Raw genomic sequence first — 18,165 nt, forward strand, 5'->3', positions numbered from 1 at the left:
CACCTGGCAATTCAGTCCTAGCCTAATCATGGGACAATTTACAATGACCTACCAACCTACCAACTGGAACTTCGGACAGTGGGAGGAAACCAGAGCACCAGGAGGAAACACATACAGTCACATGGAAAACATACAAACTCCTTACAGGCAGTGGCGGGAATTGAACCCAGGTCACTGGTACTGTAAGGCATTATACTAACCACTACGCTACCATGCTGACCCAAAAATAATAACATAGAAGTGGAATGGAATAGAATATTCTGACTTTATGGTTTGGAAGCAAAACACCAGAGAGCCAAGACATCCAAATCCATCTCCGTATTCTACTCTCACAGGCAGCTATTAAAGAGATGGGAAATACAAGTAAAAGAGGCACTTACTTTAGTTCCATTCAATAGAACTGTTCAGTTATGTTAACCAAGAGAACCTCTTCTGATTGACAGATTTAACAGAGATTTCTCAGGCTGATTTCAAGTTGAAACAAGGTGTCTTTCTCTAAAGACCACACTTAACTTTTTTACATCATGAAGCTGGTTTACTTGTTCCAGTCTGAGATTGAACCTAATAGGTTGTCACAGGCTGCTTTGGAATATGTGCTAATGCAAAGTGTCTGTGTGAATAAAAAATCTAAACCTCATATAAGTGTGTGTGTGTGGGGGGGGGGGGGTAGGGGATAAAAGCTTTCTTCAATCCAAACAAACCAAATTCAACTAAGTTTCTATTTCTGTTTTACATATATTGTTCATCCATCCATAAGCACCAATTAGTCTGCACAATGAAAAAGGGTGACAAAATTAGTTATGTAAAGGGAAACTTCAATTTATGGCTAAAGCATTCATCTATACTTCTGAAACCATTCACTACATGAATGCCACAATGTTAACTGATGCACTGCATTCAATTTTGGAAGAGCTTTTTTTCATTAAATCAAAAGCAAGTTTGCAGCTGGTAGGGTTAAGAAGTGAATAACTGCCATTTAAAAATAATCTGAGTTAGACCCAAGCAATGCTTGGCTTTGATCTGGTCCGAACGAACCATCTAAATTTAAATTAGCTCCAATTTCTGGCCTGCAGTTTTAGACATCCCTAATGTTCAATGAACCAACCATAAGTGCTTGACCCCAGAATGAACTTTGCATTAAAGTCAACAAACCCATTGCTGCCAACCTTGGCACATTACGTGCAGAGAGCTTTTAGAAGCACAAAGAAGGAAATGAATTACAAGTCTACTGGAATACATAAAGATAGCTTTATTTTCAAAGAGTGGAACAGAGGGAAACAGTAATCCCGACTTCAGAGCAGTGAAACTTGGCAGGTTTGCAAAACTTAACAAGTTTTAAGATATTTTATTTTTCTTTGAATGTTTTAATATACTCCTCAAGTTTGTTATAAGGTATCATAGGCTCCTAACTGGACAGATTGTCTCCAAAGTCCATGTGCAAAATATCATTGCACCATTAAAAATTTAACAGTTACAGCAAAATAGATCACTTTTGGGTCAAAAGTACATCACAGCAATATCACTGAGCATTAGCAGATCTTTTACTGTCATGCTCCTGAGATTTTGAAAGAGCTCCAACCTCCTGAAGGCTTAGTGCTGACAGCTTGGTTACAAATGAAAAAAAGATCAACAGTATTAGCTCCATAAAAACAGAAACCGGAATTTATTACAGGTGAAATGCAGTCAGGTAGGTGTCAGAGCTCTGATACATCATAAGGCATTCATCCACTTAACAGCAAATAACCATTTAGTACGTAATCACCTGCATTAGATGTATTAAATAGATGTACATGTTTTAATTAATTTTGGTACTCCTTTCTGTTGAGTACAGATTTGAGAACAACTTTTTTTGGGGTAGAGGTTCAAGGTAATGATTGTACACAAATACACACCCCTAACATTTTTAAGTATTATCATTTAGTCCAAAGTAAGTAGTTGCAAGCTTCTTACTATTTAGAATAAGAATTAGGTTTAATATCCCCAGCATATGTCATGAAATCTGTTGACTTTGTGGGAGCAATACAATACTTAATAATGGAGAAAAAATATCTGTGAATTACAGTAAGTGTATGTATATAAAATTAAATAAGTAGTGCAAAAATAGAAATAAAAAAAGGAGTGAGGTAGTGTTCATGGGTTCAATGTCCATTCAGAAATCAGATGGCAGAGGGGAAGAAGCTGTTCCTGAATTGCTGATTGTGCCTTTAGGCTTCTGTACCTCCTTTCTGATGGTATTAATGAGTACAAGGCATAACCTGGGTGATAAGGGTGCTTAATAATGGCATTGCTCCTTGAAGTTGTCCTGGATACTACGGAAGCTAGTGCTCATGATGGAGCTGACTAAGTTTACAGCTCTCTGCAGCTTACTTCAATACATGATTGCATTTGATTAATACCTTTATTCTGTTAATTTATTCAGTCTGTTAGTTCATTCTGACATTCATTCTTTGTTATAGCAGCTATTCAATGATACATTTTACGGTTGTAGGAATAGAATACAACTTCCTGGGTCACATAGCCCATCATACATGGGTTACGTGTCCCATCTGACATGCCATGGATTGAGACCAGTAAAGTCCTACTGGTTAAAACTGAAGATTCTGAAACAATAGCAACATTTTCTGTAGGTTTAAAACAAACATGATAATTAGCTGAAAAAGTATGCATAAAAGAAATAATTGCAAATATTATGAGTAACATAAAACATATCAGTATTAAAAAAGTGCATTTTCTGGTAAATGGATACATCACTCAGACATTATTCCATTAGGCAATACTTCCAGGTCAGTGTTGGGGCTATGGGCATTGAGATTACATACACGGAAGTCAAGGCATTAAGAAATGTCAGGATTGGTATGGAAAAGAGACCAGAGCTGCGACAGTGGATAATGAAGCAAAGTCTTCATAGTGCAGCAGTCAGAGAAGGTCAAACCTGATATTGTAGCTGTAGTGATGCTGATGAGGCCTTGCTTCAGAGAGAGTATCACAGGAGGTAATCGAGGTCAAGGACTGCTACTGCACCTGACTTGAAGAAACTGACTTTTGATTACAGTTCAGTGGAGAATTGAAAATTTCTTCGAGGACATATTTAAATTTTAAATGCTGAGATAATTGAATATCAAATGTACCTGTGCCTGAATGTGTTTACCCAGGACATCTTTTACAGCTGTACAAGTGTAAACTATGTTGATGTTTCCTCCCCACTGCTCCCCTACCCTCACCCACTTCTCCCCCCACCCCCCCAGCCCCAAATCTCTCAACTTTCAGTAGCCCTTTCCAATTGAGCCAGATAGTCACACCATGGGTTTTAACTCTGGTATATACTGAATACAGCAAGAATTTTAATTTGTGTTTTATGAAGACCTCAGATTCACTAGGCCAGGTAGAGGAGAAACACAATAGCTGACATATATTATTGAGCCATGTTAATGCACTGAGCAGTATTTCATGAAATTTGGAATATTAAAGGATGGGAATCAGCAATAATTGAGAATATAATTAGACTGTGTATTATGGGTTACATTAGATTTGTTTTTGATTTGTTGGCAAGGCAGTAGTTAATCTGATTTTGATTAATTTATCTTTTGATAAGTTGTTTGTAAAGTGAGGATGAGATTGTATATGACTGTGATAACTTGGAGATTTGAAGAACTTGCCAAGACAATACTAAGACAGCAAAACCACACAACAATGTGAACCACAGTCAAGAGAGGAGATTGGAGGCAAGGAAATGTTAAAAGGAATATTTCTTACAGTCATGTTGAGAAGCATCTAGTACTGAGTGGTCTGCAACATCTTTAAAAAAGACAAATTGACCTCCCGAGTCCTGTGTTAACCTCAGCTAATGTTACTGATATCCCCATCTATCATCAGGGATTCCCACTATCCGGGTCACGCCCTCTTCTCACTGCCATTGTTGGGCAGGCAGTATAGAAGCCTGAAATACCACACATCAGGTTCAGGAACAGCCGTACTCCAACAACCATCAGGTTCTTGAATCATCCTGTACAACCATAATCTTACATTAACAATGAAACTATGGATCACCTTTGGACTACCATAGATGTGTCTCTGACCATGTACTTCGCACTAATATCATTTTCTACAGTCATTTTTCTTCACTGTCTTGTATAATTTATGTTCTGTGTGTTGTCTGAATCAACATGCCTACAATGATGCTCCAAGCAAGTTTTCCATTATACCTATATCTCACCATACTGATGCAAATGACAATAAAATTGATTTGGCTTGAAATGCTCTTTCCCTTAAAGACTGCCTGCTGCTAAAATATGCACTTCCTTACCTTCTAAATGTTTTTACTATTATTTACGTCAGCTTTATGATGAACCTTCATTGAAGTAAGAAAAACATTATTTATTTGTATAGTGGTCTGTTGTATGCACATGTTCTTTTTGTCTTTAGAACTGAACATTACCTCCAACACATACAGCAAGGGCTAAACTGATCAATTCTCCAAATAAGGGATTTTCAAGATGGTGGCCAATCGTTTCAGCACTGAAGAGAAAGGCAACACATGATACATAATGATGATATTAAAGTGCCCCCATAATAGTACTCATTAAAAATTAATTAAAATTAAATAAAACACCAATTAATGCTGAAGTTACATAATTGGAATATTTTGTAAATAGAAAGCATTCTAGTGAGCAAGAACAACATCAAAATTGGAAGACAATGCACACTTATTGGCAAAATTATAAATTATTTTCTATTGCTCCCTGCGGAATATCTTCCACCAGCTTTGATTTGCACTGAAGCCATTCCCTAAAGTACAATACATGGGTAGCATCCAATGTCTGGCTTGCAGTTTTGAATGGAAGAGAATTCTGAAAGGATTTAACATCCACATCTGAATTCCAGGGAAATTAACTTCAGGAGTGGTAGGTTTTGTACTTCAATAAAACATTGTACCAGGCTGGGAGGTCTCTAAAAGTACGCTTACTACTTGTTAGCTGGTATGGCCTAATTCCTTTCATGAATAAATAAAATGTCCCCTTTTCATGTTCCCAGGTCTCTTTTACTATCGGGTCATATCACTGGAAATGTCAGTTATAATCTAACAGAATATTCATTTTTTTTTACCTTCTACAATAAATATTCTTATGATAACACTGCAAATACTTCCTATGCCTCCTTATTTTTGTGCTGATTCTACCCCAGTTGTTAATTCATATGAGTGAGTCATATTCCACCAGTATAGTTACCCCGAAATCTCAGATCATTGCACAATAAAACAATGAATTATGTCATCACTTAAATTAAGCAATGTATAGTAAATAACAAACAGGTGGCTAAAAACACTCAATTATCAAATAATTTTGAAAGCAGCAGGTTTGGGATACGAGGGGTCCACTTTAGATTTTACATTCAAGATCAACATGTTCAGTCTACAGTAATGCATTAAACAAAATATATGATCTCTGCTACAGAATTCAGTGCATTGAGCTGGAAATGCAAGCTTTCCAAAATCATTAAAAGGATAAAGCAGCAAAATAGTTCCCTGTAAATACGATTGTCAGATAAGCACAGAAGTGCGAAATTGTAGTCACAAAGCTATTTAGAGCAAAGAAAACAGCCTTATTACCCTGCCATTTTTACTGTTTTGTCTGACATTAGAAAGTCAGGCCTGACATACATTTTTTATGGCTTCATAAAGTCGTCCTCTGACCAGGTCACCCTCCTCATAACTAGGGAGCAGTACACTTGAAAAACCCATTAATCACCGTTGAAAGGAGCCCCTTCAATATGCACAGTCTGGCAAGAATTGTTCAGTGCAAATGCTAAGTTACTTGTTCTCCAATGCCAAATGACCCATTCATTTCTATTAGCATGGCTGCTGTGAAGGGCAGGCTTGCTTGCCACACATGCACTGTCTTATGGGAAATATCTTGGCACAAAGACAGCACACCACACAAGATCATTCATATTCATTTCCTTTCATGATGAACCAACGTAGAACCTTCATATTGATGTCAGCCAAAAAAAGAGGTTTTTTTTGTTGTTATTGCCACCCTGTTAGTCTCCATTAATCAGAAAGAACATTCAGTTTAATCTGAATGTTGTATTGAGAGGGCTAAAATGTTAATAAGTAAATTCAAATATGAATCTTGGATTCACATTTAAAAGGACTGGATGACAATAAGGAAGAAATTCTCCCCTCCATCTCATGGGGGGGGGGGGGGAGGGTGGGCTAAAGGAAGGATGGATACATATTGGTACTGAATTGGCCTATTTTAGGATATCATGCCACTGTTGAAAACACACATCATTATGTTTCTGCTTTAGTATTAAACTGACCATGCCTTGCATGTTCATACATAAGAGTGTAAATAATCAGCCATGAACATACACACCACTTGTGCTTGGTTGAATCACAATTATAAAAATCCTAAGGCCTACACAAGCAATTCAGAGATCTGAGTTCAAATCTTGTGAAATTCAAATCTAACCTGAAATCACTGGTAATAATGACCACAAACTGCGAGGTGTAATAATCCATAAGATAATGCCCTGCAGGGGAGGACATGCGTCAAGCTTTTCCAATGAGATGTATATATGACTTAAACTATTAGTGTGGTTGACCCAGCAAACCATTTAGCAATTGTGGTAACATCCATCGGTCTCGAGAGACCATGGATCTGCGCCTGGAGTTTCCAGGGCGCAGGCCTGGGCAGGGTTGTATGGGAGACCAGCAGTTGCCCAAGCTGCAGGCCTTCCCCTCTCCACGCCACCGATGTTGTCCAAGGGAAGGGCACTAGGACCCATGCAGCTTGGCACCGGTGACGTCGCAGAGCAACGTGTTGTTAAGTGCCTTGCTCAAGGACACAAACACACTGCCTCAGCTGAGGCTCGAACCAGTGACCTTCAGGTTACAAGTCTGATGCCTTGCCCACTAGGCCACGTGCCAACACAATTAGCAATTAGGGATGGGCAATAAATGCTGGTGTTGGCAGCAGTGACCGGATTTTAACAAAAAAAGTAAGAAACACAATTGTTTGGTACATCATTTGGAATCAGTCACAGAGTCATGGAGTCATAGAGCATTGCAGCACAGAAACAAGCCCTTCAGCCCATCTAGTCCATGCCAAACTATTAATCTGCCTTTTCCCATCAACCTGCCCTCCATACCCCTCCCATCTATGTACTATCCAAATTTCTCCTAAATTTTGAAACCAAAACCACATCCACCACTTCCAGTGGCAGCTTGTTCTACTCTCTCACCACTGTCTGAGTGAAGAAGTTCTCCCTTATGTTCCTCTGAAACATTCCTCCTTTCGCCCTTAACCCATGACCTCAAGTCTTATACAACAGTAGAAAAAGCCTGCTTGCATTTACCCTATCTATGCCCCTGAATATGTTGTATACCTCTATCAAATCTCATCTCATTTTGCTGCTGTGTGGAGGCTGGAAGCTGAAGACGATGGTCTATCCTGGGGTTAAAGTACTGTGTATAGGGGTGGGAACATATAATGGCGCTTGTTGTGTTTTGTGTTATTCCACTAAGCATACTATGTTAGTGTCATAATGAGGGGTGACACTTACAGGCTCCCCCAGCTCACCCTCAGAGGTGTTGGTTGTTAACACAAATGACACTTTTCACTACATGTTTCGATGTACATGTAATAAATAAACATGAATCTTGAACCTGAAGGTGCTGAGTTTCCCCCTTGAAGCAAAGAACTTACTATTCACTGTTAGTCAAGTTCAAAGAAATAACAGAACCAAATACCTGTAACTAGCTATGCTGCAGCAGTAACTACTCTATTCTCTCTTTAAAACACATCTTTTTTTAAAAAAACTGAGTCAGTATTGAAATCTAGATAAATTTTGCTTACTAATGACAACTCTTCTTATTCCATGAATACAAAATTGTAGAAGTCTGTCACTTGTTATTTCCAAAAAGCTCTGTAATGATGCGATCTCAGGGAAAATTAATATATTTATTTTAATATTATTTTATAAATGTTGCGAAGTATCTTTAAACATGCTTCTTTCATTGAATGCTTCTGTATGCTTCCATTGCAAAAATGGACAGGAGAACCATATGGTGTGTCTCTCTACAGTAACAAAACGGTGCTAGAGACTACGGGTAATATTCAGTTAATTTGCTGAAAATCTCAACATGTAAGTGGTACAACTGTGTTATTTTGCAAATAAAATGTGATCTTTTTTGGATATGCAAAGCCTTTCAGATTTTCCTTCTGGAATGCTGAAACACATTAAAGACTTCTGCTTGGCAAATGTTCAGCAAATCTGTTGTACCAAAACTGATTTTATTTTGGTGTTTACATGTGACTTCTGCTTGCTTTGCCTCTGGAGCCCTGGTCTATCAATAAAACTACATAACATAGAAAGCTACAGTAACATAGAGTGGTAGCAATGATTTAATACTGGATTGTGATATGTACCAAGTTTAGCACTAACACTATTGAACAGCAATGAGACAACATAGCTGCCCACTGGGCAAAACTGGGAACCTCCAAAGTTCAAAGTAAATTTATTACCGAAGTACATTTATGTCACTATATCTGTATAGCCCTGAGATTCATTTTCTTCCAGGCATTCTCAGTAAATCCATGAACCATAATAGAAACAATGAAAGACCACACCCAACAAGACCAGTGTGCAAAAGACAACAAATTCAGAATCAGAATCAGAATCAGGTTTTATGTCACCGGTACATGTCGTGAAATTTGTTAGCTTAGCGGCAGCAGTAACATCATAATATAGGAAAAAATAAATAAGTAAACCATTTATAGTATATATTTTCTTTACACACTGTAATTCATGGGTTCAATGTCCATCTAGGAATCGGATGGCAGAGGGGAAGAAACTGTTCCTGAATTGTTAAGTGTATGCCTTTAGGCTTCTGTACCTTCTTCCTGATGGTAACAACTAACTCAACTAACTGGTATATCTCCTGTACGCCTTTTGTCTCCATTTGAGATTCTTCCAACAATGGTTGCACCATCAGCAAATTTATAGATGGCATTTGAGCTATGCCTGGCCACACAGTCATGGGTATAGAGAGAGTAGAGCAGTGGATCCAACTGCAGAGGAAATTATGGAGATCCAGATTCCATAGCTTATCAATTAGGACTGTAGGAATAATAGGGATGATGATGTTAAATGCTGAGCTATAGTCAACAAACAGTATGGGTGATGGATGCCGCCTTTCTGAACACTGCTCCTTGAAGGTGAGATGTCTTGGATACTACAGAGGCTAGTACACAAGATGAAGATGACTAATTTTACTTTTTGTAGCTTCTTTCGATCCTGTGTAGTAACACCCCCCCCCCCCCATACCAGACAGTGATGGAGCATGTCAGAATGCTCTCCATGGTATATCTGTAGAGGTTTTCAAGTGTCTTTGGTGACAAACTAAATCTTCTCAAGATTCTAATGAAATATAGCCTCTGTCTTGTTTTCTTTATAGCTTCATCGATATTTTGGGACCAGGTTAGATCCTCAGAGGTCATCAGATCCTTAGAGTTCATAAGCACCACTTTGGTCTTACTGATGTTGAGTGCAAGGTTGTTGCTGTGATACTACTCAACTAACTGGTATATCTTAATCCTGTACACCCTCTGGTCTCCATTTGAGAGTCTGCCAACAATGGTTGTATCACCAGCAAGTTTATAGATGGCATTTCAGCTACACCTGACCATGTAGAGCAGCGGATCCAATTGCAGAGTGAGTTACAGATGCCCAGGTTCCTTAGCTTACTGATCAGGATTATAGCAATGATGGTGTTGAATGCTGAGCTATAGACACACGCAGCATCCTGATATAGGCATTTGTGTTGCCTGGGTGATCTAAGGCTATGTGAAGAGCCATTTAAATTGCCGTAGACCTATTGTGGCAGTAGACAAAATGCAGTGGGTCCAGGTCCTTACTGAGGACTTGGCCATGACCAGCCTCTGGAAGCATTTCATCACTGTAAGTGTGAGCACTACTGCATGATAGCCATTAAGTTAGCTCACACTACTCATCTTGGGCACTGGTCTAATTGTTGTCCTTTTGAAGCAGGTGGGAAATTCTGACTGTAGGAATGAGAGGTTGAAACTGTACAAACACAGAAGTAAATAAATAGATAGATAGATAGATAAATAAATAGACAATAAATATCGAGAACATGAGATGAAGAATCCTTGAGAATGAATCCATACGTTGTTGGCTCAGTTCAGTAATGGGGCAGTAAAGTTGAGTGAAATTAATTTACGAGTTGATAAGCCTGATGGTTGATGGGTAGAATATGCATAATCAATATTGAGAACTGTTCTACTTGAATATTGAATCATTGGATATGTTCTTCCAATATAACAATATGCTTGTGGCTAAAGGGGAATGCAATACCATGAAACCCCATAATGATATGATATGAACGAATAAAAACAATAGTCCTATAGAGATTAGATCCAAACCAGAGACAAATCTTACACCATACCATGCAAGACATGTCTTGTTTAAAAATATTATTCCAGAACAACAACAGTACTGCTAATAGACACAGCTAAAAGCTACAAAGGTAGGAAAAGGATACCAAAGTAGTTTGAGGTAATCAGTGAGTGCAATGTTTCATTAAAAAGGTGTTCTTGCAATCCAACATGGGTGTCTTTCTAGGATGTACCATATGCAGTAGGTTTACATGGGAATTCATATATGATTAATTCAGTTAAGCTGTTAACATTAAGAATTGCATGAAAAAGTAGGCATAGAAAAGAATGTTAGAAAATGTTCTCTATTTCAAGTGATTGAATGACTACAAGAAGCCATAGCAAAATCCAAGTCAGCAAATTCAGTCCTCAATGTGGTGAGTGAGACCAGAGTAGTCCCTTCCCTCCAACTTTTCCCCTTCCTTTCCAGTCTTGATAAGGGGTCTTGGCCCAAAATGCCAACTGCTTACTCTTTTCTACAGATGCTGCCTGGTCTGCTGAGTTCCTCCAGCATATTGTGTGTGTGTTGCCTCAGTATCAATAGTGTTTTTTCAAGGTGATGGCTATTACTTACATCAGTTCTCTTCATTTAGAACAGCTATGTCTTCACTTGCTAAAAAATTTTAACAGCCTAGACTCTCAAAGCTAAGGCAAGCTGCAAAAACAATTTCTGTGGTAACTCAAGATTAACAGAAAGGAGGACTTCATTGTTTGGAAATGTATTTGGACTATGAGGAACTAGAAATATACTGTATCTGTGCAATAGGCTGTAATGGAAATGAACACAAAGACATTTGAGTAAAGGTGTTAATTAGCATCAAGTGCATTGGCATGTGAATTTATACTGCTGAGACTGTCAGATAATGAGTCACTACTCTTATTCTAGCAGGTTTAGCCAAATTACTGAATGGAAAGCACTATCACATGGAAAACTTACTCTGGTAAAGCTTTTCTAGGTATTATAGGAAAACGTGTTCTCAGAGCAATGCGATGAACTGTATACAGCCACATAGCACTGTAATGAACAATGAAAGTAGGCCAGCGTTAATGGGAAAGGACTGGCTGAGACAGTTTAGGCTAGATTAGAAGAACACTTATAGCAGTGGGGCTTCAAAGCTGCGTCTTGACAAATTGTTGAAGAGGTATGGTCTTATATTTCAAGGCAGCTGCACTGGTGGAAGAGGGTTCAATGCATTCATTTGCATGAAACCATTGGAAGCCGAGACTACTTCATTACATTCCAATGAGTCAAGTTGAGATGGCATTAGATAGAATCGGAATCAGAATCAGGATTAATATCAGCAGCATATGTTGTGAAATTTGCTAACATTGCTGCAGCAGAACAAAGCAAAACATGATAATAGAGAAAAACTGTGAATTGCAGAAAAAGTAGGAAGAGAGAGAGATAAAGATAAAATAACTCAGTAATGCAAAAAAAAAGGAAATAAAAGAGTAGGGAGGCAGTGTTCAGAGTTCAATGCCCATTCAGAAATAGGATGGCAGAGGGGAAGAAGCTATTCCTGAATCACTGAGTGTGTGCCTTTGCACTTCTGTGCCTCCTTCCTAATGGTAGCAATGAGAAGAGGGAACGTTCTACGTGACAGGGAACCTTAATGATTGATGCCAACTTTCTGATGCACCACTCCTTGAAGACGACCTAATACTACAGAGGCTAGTGCCCATGACTGAGCGGGAAACTTTTACAACTCTCTGCAGCTTACTTCGATCCTGTGCAGTAGACCCACTCCACCCCATATCAGACGCTGATGCAGCCAGTTAGGATACTCTTCAAGGTACATCTGTAGAAAATTGCAGGTGTTTTTTCTGACATGCTATATCTCAAGCTCCTAAAGATAGACTTGATCAAAAGAAAATTGACCAGAGTGGATTACACTGATAGTAGATATGCCTGAAGCAGTCAAAATGGTGTGGCTGTGTGAAGACCATACATGGTGGCTGTCATTTTGAATGCGTGAACTTGTATCATTGCTAAGCAAATACCACATTGGCTAAAGATGTAAGATTACTCCACCAAAAACCTCCTTCCAGCATCGGCATCGAGTCACCAGTGAAGCAACAGTCCTCGAGGAAAGCTGTCCATGTATAACAACATTCCCTTTGGTATCTATAGTACCTCTTTCAATGTCATATTCTTTTCTTGGGTGATCTTCAGCCCTAATAATAATAAATTATTTAGCAGTATGGATAGTCAATCACGTTGAGAAATTCTCATGGCTGGCCAACCAAGATGTAAAGAGCTTAAATATTTAATTTTTTTGGAAACATTTTAAAGAGTGTAAAATAAAGATTGGGGCATTTGGAAGCTGACATACCCTAAATTTTAAAACATAAATTAATAATTAATTTGATTTATAGGAGAAAGGATTTTGTTAAGAAGTAATTATAGCTTAGTGTGTTATTAAAACACTTCATTCAACAAAGTGTAATATTTTCAGGCTTATTTTTACAATCCGAATAATTCATGAATAATTGAAGTGCTTGTCAAATCATTGTTTTCTGCTGATTACCCCAGAAAGGAGTGCAGGAGTGCACCTTTTGGAAGAGCAGTGAATCGTGGAATTTAGCATTTTACTCTCAAAGTTACTGCCACATTTCCTCATTATTACTGCAAAGGCAGACAAACTTACCAATATTCTCATCTCAAATTGTAGGCAATTTAGCCTGTGATTTCCCGTAATATACACCCTTATTTCTGAATCAGAAACAGAATCAGATTTATTATCATTGACATGTTGATGAATTTGTTTTGTTTTGTGGCAGCAGTCTACTACAATATATATAAAAATTTAAATTTGCTATAAGCCATCCTCTTTTCATCTTCAGCTTTTTTACAGACGGTGTGATGTTTGCTTCCAGAATTTGCTAGTATTTAATTGAATTCATTCTTCCCTCTAACAGTGAAATGTTTCCTGTGCCAGTGGCTGCAACACAAGCCCAAAGCATGATCGATCCATCCCCCTGCTTAACAGTTGGAGAGGTGTTCTTTTCATGAAATTCTGCACCTTTTTTTCTCTAACCGTACCTTTGCTTATTGAGGCTGAAAAGTTCTATCTGAACTTCATCAGTCCACAGGACTTGTTTCCAAAATGTATCAGGCTTGTTTAGATACTCCTTTGCAAACTTCTGATGCTGAATTTTGTGGTGAGGATGCAGTAAAGGTTTTCTTCTGATGACTCTTCCATGAAGGTCATATTTGTGTGTCACTGCACAGTAGAACAGTGCACCACCACTCCAGAGTCTGCTAAATCTTCCTGAAGGTCTTTTGCAGTCAAATGGGTATTTTGATTTGCCTTTCTAGCAATCCTATGAGCAGTTCTCTCAGAAAATTTTCTTGGCCTTCCAGACCTCAACCTGACCTGCACCGTTCCTGTTAACTGCCATTTCTTAATTACATTATGAACTGAAAACACTTTGCTATCTTCTTATACCCTTCTTCTGCTTTATGGGCATCATTTATTTTAATTTTCAGAGTGCTAGGCAGCTGCTTAGAGAAGCCCATGGCTGCTGATTGTTGGGACAAGGTTTGAGAAGTCAGGGTATTTATAAAACTTTGAAATTTGCATCACCTGGCCTTTCCTAATGATGACTGTGAACAAGCCATAGTCCTAACAAGCTAATTAAGGTCTGAGAATTTGATAAAAGTTATCTGAGAGCTCAAATCTCTTGGGGTGCCCAAACTTTTGCATGGTACTCCTTTCTTTTTTCTCACTCTAAAATTGTACAAAAAAACAACACTAATCTTGCTTAAAATGTTGAAAAGAATGTTTCGTCTTTAACTTTATGACTTTTGGAGATCAGTTCATTTTCTATTCACTTAACTATTCACAGTAACAGAAATTTTGACCGGGGGTTCCAAAACTTTTGCATGCCACAGCATATACAGTGCCTCTAAAAAGTATTCAACCCCACCCCCCATGGAAGTTTCCGTGTTTTATTGTTTTACAACATTGAATCACAGTGGTTTAAATTGGCTTTTTTGACGCTGATCAACAAAAAAAGACCCTTTCATGCCAAAGAGAAAATAGATCTCTGCAAAGTGATCAAAATTAATTACAAATATAAGACACAAAATCATTGTTTGAATAAGTATTCACACCCTTTAATATGACACATCAAATAATTGCTGGTTTAACTAATAGGTTTTAGAAATCAGACAATTAGTTAAATGGAGATCTGTCTTTGGAGACCTGTATGCGGTCAAGGTGTTTAAATTGAATATAGCAAAACTACACCTGTATCTGGAAAGTCCAACTGCTGGTGATTCTGTATCCTGGCAAAACCTACACCATGAAGAAAAAAGAACACTCCCAGCAACTCCACAAAAAGGTTATTCAAATGCACAAGTCAGGAGATGGATGCAGGAAAACTGAATAGCTCTTGGAGTTCTGTTAAGTTAATCATAATGAAATGGAAAGAATTTGGCACACCTGTAAATCTGCCTAGAGCAGGCCGTCCTCAAAAACTGAGCGACCGTGCAAGAAGGAGACAAGTGAGGGAGGCTACCAAGAGACCTATGACAACTCTGGAGGAGTTACTAGCTTCAGTGGCTGAGATGGGAGAGACTGCGCACACAACAACTGTTACCTGCACCATGTGCAGCTTTATGGGATGGCGGCAAAGAGAAAGCCAAAGTTGCAAAAAACTCTCATGAAATCTCAGCTCGCGTTTGCTAGAAGGCACTTTAGAGACTCTAAAGAGTTCTGGAAGAAGATTCTATGGTCTGGTGAAACCAAAATTGAGCTTTTTTGGCCATCAGACTAAACGTTATGTTTGGTGCAAGCCGAAATCCACACATCATCAAAAGCATACCATCCCTACCATGAAGCATGGTGGCGACTGCATCGTGCTGAGGAGATGTTTCATTGCAGTAGGCCCTGGAAGGCTTGTGAAGGTAAAGGGTAAAATAAATGCAGGAAAATACAGGGAAATCGTGGAGGAAAACCTGACGCTGTCTGCAAGAGAACTGCAACTTGGAAGATTTGTTTTTCAGCATGACGATGACCCCAAGCATAAAGCCAAAGCTACACAAAAGCGGCTAAAAAAACAACAAAGTTAATGTCCTGGAGTGGCCAAGTCAGAGTCCAGACCTCAATCCAATTGAGAATTTGTGTCTGGACTTGAAAAGAGCTGTTCTCTCAGGATCCCCCTGCAATCTGACAGAGTTTGAGCATTTTTGTAAAGAGAATGGGGAAGAATTGCAGTGTCCAGATGTGCAAAGCTGATAGGAGACCTATTCATAGAGAATCAAGACTATAATTGCTGCCAAAGTTGAATCTACTAAATACTGACTTGAAGGGGATGAATACTTATACAAACAATTATTTTGTGTTTTATATTTGTAATTGAGATTACTTTGTAGAGTTATGTTTTCACTTTGACACAGATGATACATTTTCTGTTGATCAGTGACAAGTAGTCAAATTAAATCCACTGTGATTCAATATTGTAAAACAATAAAATATGAGAATGTCTTGCGGGGGGGGGATACTTTTTAAAGGCACTGTGTATATAAAAAAGTGAAAAAGAGCAAAATATTGAAGAAGTGATTCTGGGTCTAGAAATCTGAAGATGGAGGGTAAGAAACCATTCGTGAAATGTTGAGTATGCCCCTCCGTCTCCTGCACCTCCTCCCTGATGGTGGTTATAAGAATAGGGCATATCTTGAATGGTGAGTGTCTTTCATGATGGATGCCACCTTTTAAAGATATCCTCAATTATTGGGTGGCTAGTATCCATGATGAGCTGACATTCTACAACCCCTGGCGGTTTCTTTATCCTGATCCATCCATTGGAGCCTCCACACCAGTCAGTATTGCCACCAGTCAGAATCTTCTCTACAGTACGTCCATAAAAATTTACTAGAATCTTTAGTGACAAACCAAATTTCAACTTTTAATAGCATTTCTTCTACATAATTGCATTTATATGTTGAGCTGAGGATAGATCCTCTACATGCAGGAACTTGAAGCTACTCACCCTTTCCATTGCGGACCCCCTCAATGAGGAATGGTGTGTGGGCTCCTAACTTCCCCTTCCTAAAGTCGACAGTGAATTCCTTGGTCTTACTACGTTAAGTACAAGGCTGTTGTTGCAACACCGCTCAATCTCACTCCTCTATAGCACCTTGTCGCTATCTGTCATTCCGCTGTGCCTAGCTCAAATGCAATCTATAAACGCCATCTCTGTAGAGAGAGTAGAGCAGAGGACTAAGTGCTTATTCTTGAGTTACACCTATGATGACTGTCAGTAAGGAGGAGTTGTTATTTTTGATCTGCATTGACTGTTATCTCCCAATGGGCCATTTGCAGAAGGAAACACAGAATATACATATGGGGGAATATGAATAATTCATCCAGACAAACATTCCTAGCTGAGAGACATGGGCTGAAGAAGACACTAGAAAACTAGTGGAAGAATTCAGTTTTCAAAACTGTTTCACTTTGATTCACATCTTTTAATTTTTTCATTTGTTTTCCTTGAACTTAAAGTGGGTGGTAAACTGTATTCAATGATCCTCTGTGGTAAATTAATGCATTTGTGCATTGTCCATTAGCTTTAACTTAATAAAAAACAACTTTGTTTTCTTATAAGAGAACATAATGATAAATGGAACACTTTTTTTTCAGCTTTTGGCCTTCTCCAGAAGCACTGATTACCAAAAGAATAAGAGTTTCTTTTAACTATTGACAGCTCTTCAGTTTCATAAACTGACTCCCTACTTATGCATCAAGTCCTTCAGTGAAGGTGGGTGACTGGACTTAAAATCAATTGACCTTGGGATAGGGATTCAGTTGACTCTGGAATCATTTGCCAATTTGCATTTCTCTATAGATCAGAGAATCACGGTCATACAGAACAGAAACAGGCCCTTCAGCCCACTAAATCCATGCTGATCATGACCTATTTACTCTGATCCTCTTTTAATCTCCACATGTTGCTATCAACTCCTCCCACATTCTAACACTCATCTAAGTGCTAGAGACAATTTACTATGGAAAATTAACCTGCCATCCTACATGGCACTTTGATATGGGAGGAAACCAGATCATCTGGACAAAACCAGGAGCTCTCCAGAAGAAACTCCACATAGACTACACCAAAGGTCAGTATTGAACCCAAGTTTTGGAGCTGTAGAACACCAGCCCTGTTAGCTGTGCCACTTCAGTTGATCCTGGAGTAGGCAGTAATTTGACTCTGAGTCACTTAACCTTAGGGTAGTGGGCCATTTGACTCAGGGTCAGTAGTCCATTTGACCCTGGAACTGAAGTTTATTCAATCTTGGCTTGAAGAACAGTAGGACATTTAATCTTGAGCCAATGTCTTACTTGTCTTTGGGACACTGGACCATTTGACCCTGGGTTAGATTATTTGACCATGAGTCAGATGTTCCTGAATCTATAAGCTCTTTGAACAAGTCATTCAGCCATTTGATTATGGGTTGCCAGCTTGTTGGTACATTTCAGCTGAATTGCAATTTCCCTGTACTGCAGAAAGCAATGAATGGCAAGAACAGACTGATAACAATTATTCACCAGTCTAGTAATTGAGGCCAATTTTGACAGCTTGACTGCAATCCCAGTTGAGTTCAACCAACTCAGCACAGATCAGGCCCTAACAGCTCCTTGTTTCTCATGGAAACTCTCATCTGTTCATTTACTCACTGCTCAACCGAGGGAGGAAACACTAT

At 38.7% G+C, this 18,165-nt stretch overlaps 1 long non-coding RNA gene across 1 annotated transcript in view; it reads left to right on the forward strand.

Annotated features, from left to right (window-relative positions):
- The first annotated feature begins 1,188 nt into the window (after positions 1 to 1,188).
- Positions 1,189 to 18,165, forward strand: part of LOC132382345 (uncharacterized) — a 74,938-nt gene continuing 57,961 nt past the window's right edge. Inside the window, exon 1 of the long non-coding RNA XR_009508287.1 lies at positions 1,189 to 1,314. This is a non-coding gene — a long non-coding RNA (uncharacterized LOC132382345). The remainder of the gene's footprint in view (positions 1,315 to 18,165) is intronic.

Source organism: Hypanus sabinus, chromosome 28 (assembly GCF_030144855.1).
Source record: "Hypanus sabinus isolate sHypSab1 chromosome 28, sHypSab1.hap1, whole genome shotgun sequence".
NCBI lineage: Eukaryota > Metazoa > Chordata > Chondrichthyes > Myliobatiformes > Dasyatidae > Hypanus > Hypanus sabinus.